The sequence below is a fragment of the Limulus polyphemus genome, unplaced genomic scaffold (genome assembly GCF_000517525.1).
Source record: "Limulus polyphemus unplaced genomic scaffold, Limulus_polyphemus-2.1.2 Scaffold139, whole genome shotgun sequence".
Classification (NCBI taxonomy): Eukaryota; Metazoa; Arthropoda; class Merostomata; order Xiphosura; family Limulidae; genus Limulus; species Limulus polyphemus.
Genome location: NW_013665749.1, coordinates 209174 through 214424, shown reverse-complemented (window position 1 = coordinate 214424; position 5251 = coordinate 209174). Strand labels below are relative to the sequence as shown.

At 30.8% G+C, this 5251-nt stretch overlaps 1 long non-coding RNA gene across 3 annotated transcripts in view; it reads left to right on the top strand.

Moving 5' to 3' along the window:
• LOC111083299 overlaps positions 1-4657 on the top strand; it is a 20014-nt gene extending 15357 nt beyond the window's left edge. Inside the window, exons 3-5 of one of the 3 annotated variants that reach the window (XR_002608934.1) lie at positions 554-722; positions 989-1098; positions 4492-4657. This is a non-coding gene — a long non-coding RNA (uncharacterized LOC111083299). Of the gene's footprint in view, positions 1-553; positions 723-988; positions 2826-4491 lie in introns of those variants that run through there. The other 2 variants (XR_002608935.1, XR_002608932.1) reach the window with 2 other exon arrangements.
• Positions 4658-5251: the final 594 nt, after the last annotated feature.

Below are 5251 nucleotides of genomic sequence, written 5' to 3'. Positions count from 1 at the left end.
TGTCATTTTTGTTTTGTTGATCTGTGATTTCAACATGTACTGTGCATGTTTTCTGAGAAAAATGCTTCAGTTTCACATAGGCTTTTGATCATTTAATAGGACATGATTTACTTGTTCATTCTTCTACAATTTTGGATTTATGTTATATTGAGGTGACCTGTATATTAATTAGAAAGCCTATGAACTATGTACTTGTCAGTTTAGGTATTGTCTTAATGTGTGGTATCTCTTGAAAGAGGGGGTATGGTTTATGTGATTGAATTTGAACACAGAGAAATGACTTGTAAAGACATGCACTGTGGTGGTGTTTTTAATCCTATAGATCCATCATATTGTATATTTGGGTTCTTTATGCTGACATTCCCTGGAGGTTTTGGACATTTTCACAATTGAAGATGTAGTGGCAGTGTGCTTATGGTAAGAAGCTCTGTTTTAGCAGGTAAGATAAATGCATTGTCACCATATCTTGAATTGCGAAAATGTAAAGAAAGAACAAAACATGAAGTTTAACCATTGCATGTATACAGGTAGTTCTCTTTTCTACTTCCAACAGGTTCTTTGTTTTGTCTCCTATGAAAGAAAGACTGTTTGTGACCTACAAGAAGGATTAGGGGCAGATATATTATAGATCTTGTTGAATGAAGGAAAAGAGCTATGATGCATAGATCTTTTATTGTCATTGAATGGTGCAGGTTGACTTTGTCCACAATACTAATGAAAAGGTAGGAAGTACCAGATTTATGCATTTTTTTTTGACACTATTGCTAATTGATTTAACTGTGCATCATCAGTAGTACCATATAATAACAAATGTTTGTCCTAATTCATTTATATAGCCTTCTGTCCAGTGGCTATTTGACTCCCTTAATATCAATCTGATACTATGTGCTTCTTTTTAATAAGAATATATTTAGAACCACTTATCTAAGGGTGAGTGTGCTGTCACTAATCTACCAGGATGATGTCTGATTACATGTGGTGATTCTAGGAACTTTGAGAAGCAGTGGGAAGATACTGGAAATACGTCTTATCCAAAATTGTATGTGTAGGCTACTGCAGGAGATGATTCACATTTTGTACATCAATATCATCCTTTGTGTAAGTATATTTTCTTTCTCATTTAATACAGTGTTTGTTATTTTCCTTAATTTGTGCACTAGCACACACAGGCCTGGAGGACTTTTAAGCCCGGTTGACCATAGTTAAGGGTCTAAAAGGTTCTTGTCTGTGATCAGCCGGGCTTAAAAGTCCTCCGGGCTTGTGTGCGTATGTGTACAAGAAAAAAGGAGCTGAATAAATAACAAGTGCTTTCTGCTATTATTTGTCTATAATAAGATACTGCTGTTTGTTAACCTCGTATGATGTAATGGAATTTATTGTATAGAAGACAAGATTGTTCTTGATATCTGTGTGAAAATAAAGGTTTATCTCAATTTAGAAACATTAACATGTTAATTCATCATGTTTTGTTAAGGAGTGAGTCTCTGTAGTTAATTAGCACCTATTTATTAGAAAGAAATATACATTTAAATAATTGATCAGGATAATCTTTAATATGTTTCACATTCTTGTGTACAGATATATCTGATATATATAAGCAATTTCTTTCTATTTACATCAGACAATAATAACAGAACTGACAAAAAGATGTCTCCATCATCTAGTTAAAGTAGGTATCATAGCTTGAGCCACATGATTTAATGGTAGTGTACAAACCAAATGTACTTGCCAGGACTGTGTTAATAAAGTATATTAAAATACTTCTAACAAGTTCTCACACAGTTTATTTATCTGACTGCCACACTATCTATTGTTATTACCTTTTTGTGATATTGCAAAAAAATGTACTCTTACACTTCATTACATGAGCTTGTAATCTTAAATTGGGTCTTCCATCATACCTACTTATTTGTTACCAGTCTTTGTATTTAAATGTGTAACTACCCTTTAGTTACTGGCTCAGCTTATGTTACACTTGATGCAATAGAAAAGAACATAATATGACGTTAACTGATCAGTATTTGAAAAGAAAGAGATTACCTTTTTCCATAAAAGAAAATAATATATACAACTAGCCAAAGTCAAATCTGATGTATCTCTGTGGGGGCCAGTGAATAAATCCACTTTGTTAGTATTACATATCTGTGTACAGGCAAATTCAATCTATAAAAATCAAAAATATTTATATGGTTAGAACTAAGTAGCACTTTAGTACAGTCATGGGTAAACAAGTACCCTAGGTACATAATCACCTAAACTAAAAATATGTTATTATTCAACACTAGATGTTTGGCCTTTAATGCTTTTTAGTACCAATTAAGCCAATTGATATAATGATTTTGTTTCTGTGGGATATATATATATATCAATTAATCATAATTCTTTAAGGCTCCTTCTTGATTTGGTTTTACACTTAATTCTGAAAGATTTATGACAAGATGAAAGTAGTTAAAATTTATAGGAATTATCTGAGAAACAGGGAAGTCTATGTCTAATGCAGGCAGTGATTTACTTACTTTATAAATTGAACTAATCACCTATGACTGTAACAACAATACCATAGAAATGGAAAAGATAAAGTCACTTATTATTTTTGGTTATGTGCATGGAACATTTATTATGGTTATGCAGACATCACACAGAAAGTTTATAGGGTTGCAAATATACAATTTACCATAATGATATATGGTGTGACTGAAATAGATAAGAAAGTCACATACTACCACAACAAAGAATTCACAAGACCAAATAGAAATATGATTGAAAATAAATGTTCTATATAGAATAATTAAATTGAGATTAAAAAAAATTATAATTTACAGCTTAAGAATATTATAAAGAGGGTCTCTATTTATAATAGCTAAGATATATATAAAATTGTTTGTTGAGTAAGATTGCAGAATAAAAGAATTACAAGGCATAGAAAGATGATCTAAACCAATATTATGGAAGGAGATTATACTGTAAATAAATTAAGAAATGTTGCAGACAACGTTTTTTGAGTATTACTTTCTGTGCACTGTTTTTTTTTTAACTAATTAAGAGGATGAATTGGTAGCAAATTTTGACAACTTTATAAGTTCAACTGTAGTAATACATTACGTGTTTGTTTGGAGTTCCTAAATGGCCCGATCTCTGTATGGTTTGTTTCTTTCTTAAAACACAAAGATAATCTCACATCTGCTGCAGATTAGGATAGATTTAAAAGCACCATTATGTTTTTCGTTAGTGGGATTGACTGTCATATTATAATGCCTCAAGAGTGGCTAGCTGAAATTGTAAACATGTCTGGGGGTGGGATTTAATCTTGCTACCTAGAAATTGCAAGTCAAGTGCCTTAACCACCCAGCTGTTCCATGCAACTAATTGAAAACAGCTAATGGCAAGATGATCCTCTCAGTCCTTGATATTTTGTTTGCAGAAATTTTAGGAATCACATTCAAGAGAAAAAGATATATATACATATAACTGAACAGTAAGGAATGAATGTACACTGTCTCAAATGGATAACCTAATTTTATCTTAAGTGGCCAGGAATAATCTTTAAGATTAGTTTCGGAGTTCTAATCTTTTTTGCCAGCATTTTAAGTTTTAGAAATTAATATGTAGAGAATGGTTGTTATGTCTTTTGGAGGAGATAGGAGTACTTCAATCCTGATCCAGAACTCAAAGTAGCATAACTGTTCACTGAGTTTTGGGGGTTAATTTTGAATACTGATTTTGACAACAAAAATTGTCATCCACTATTATGTTTTAATCCCAGAAACTAGGAAACATGTTTAGAGCGTGTTTAGGTACATTTCTTATCCTTTATGTTAACATTCTTAAGTCTTCTATTATTTAAAGATTGAATTACATATTTCTCACTACTTTAAAGTCCTTCTAATAGATAGGATAACAACAGAAGAAATTTATTTGGTAATTTCTTATACGATGTTAAACCAAACAAAATTGCTAGAAAAAGTTATCCAGGACAAAGCTGGCAGAGGGAGGAAGGTAATTAATCTTTCTTTATATACTGATGCTCTAAAGTTAGGATATTGTCTCTTTCTCCTAATGTTATTAATTTGAATTGTAAACTAGATGCTGGGAACAAAAAAAAATACATTAGAGATTCAGCATAATGTTATATATATATTCTTAGACCCATTAGTTTTGTTTAATTTATAATAATCAAAATATTAATTGGTGCTAATTATTTTCAAAAGAAAAAAGTATGTGTCCATTGATTCTTTCCTTTGGAGGGTTCGATTATTTATTTTTACTAAACTAATCCAAGAGTTGGTGTTAACTAGTTGTCTTTCATGTAATCTGTCAATTCAAAATTAGGGACAGCTAACGGAGATATCCATTGTGTAACTTTAATATTTCCAAACAATTAATTGCTGGTTTTACTTTGCTTTTTGTATTTTATTACGGTATACGTAGCAGTATCAAAATTAATGTATATTGGTAGTATACGAAGTAATCAATTGTCATTTTCCTTTACAGTAATAAACACAACAAATAGTATGATGGAGTAACGGCGATAAAGTTTACTACAAAAAACTGACTAAACCCTCAGCAATAATAATCATATCGTGTAAGAAGTGGGAATATGAATTTTTTATCTTAATTTCCATTTCAAACGATATTTAGAAATTATAGAAAAACTTTAATATAAGTTTAACATGACAGCAAATGTACAACGTTTCGACAAGGTTTTGTCATCATCAGGTACCATTTAAGCCGTCTCCAGCCATTATTAGTCTCAAAGTGGGTTCCTCGTCATCGAATCTTAACACAGATGTTCGTGACTACTAAGTTATGAATACTCTCTGACGTAAGTACACAAAAATAATATTTACTCTGTTAATACAGTTCTGTAAACAAAATTTAAATAATCGTTTTCTTGTGTTAAGATGTTACGTAAAAAGCTAATGGAGAGAAGGCACGAGAAAAATAGTATTAAATAAACGTGATCAGATTTTATAAATTTACTTTTATGGGGTGAAGGGTCAGAAACGAAAGTCTTAAATAGTGTTGTATACCGCCATGACTATTTATAATATGCAAATATATATATATATGCGTGTATAAACATACATAGTAAACAATTAGGCCTACATTAAATATACTTAAGCGTAATATTATATCATTGTATTATAACACTGAATAAAAAATTACTGTACAAAATGATATTTGTGAAATTGGCTTCTTATGTTTTTAAATGCCTCAGTAATGTGATTTGCTGTAATTGCAAATAAAAAAA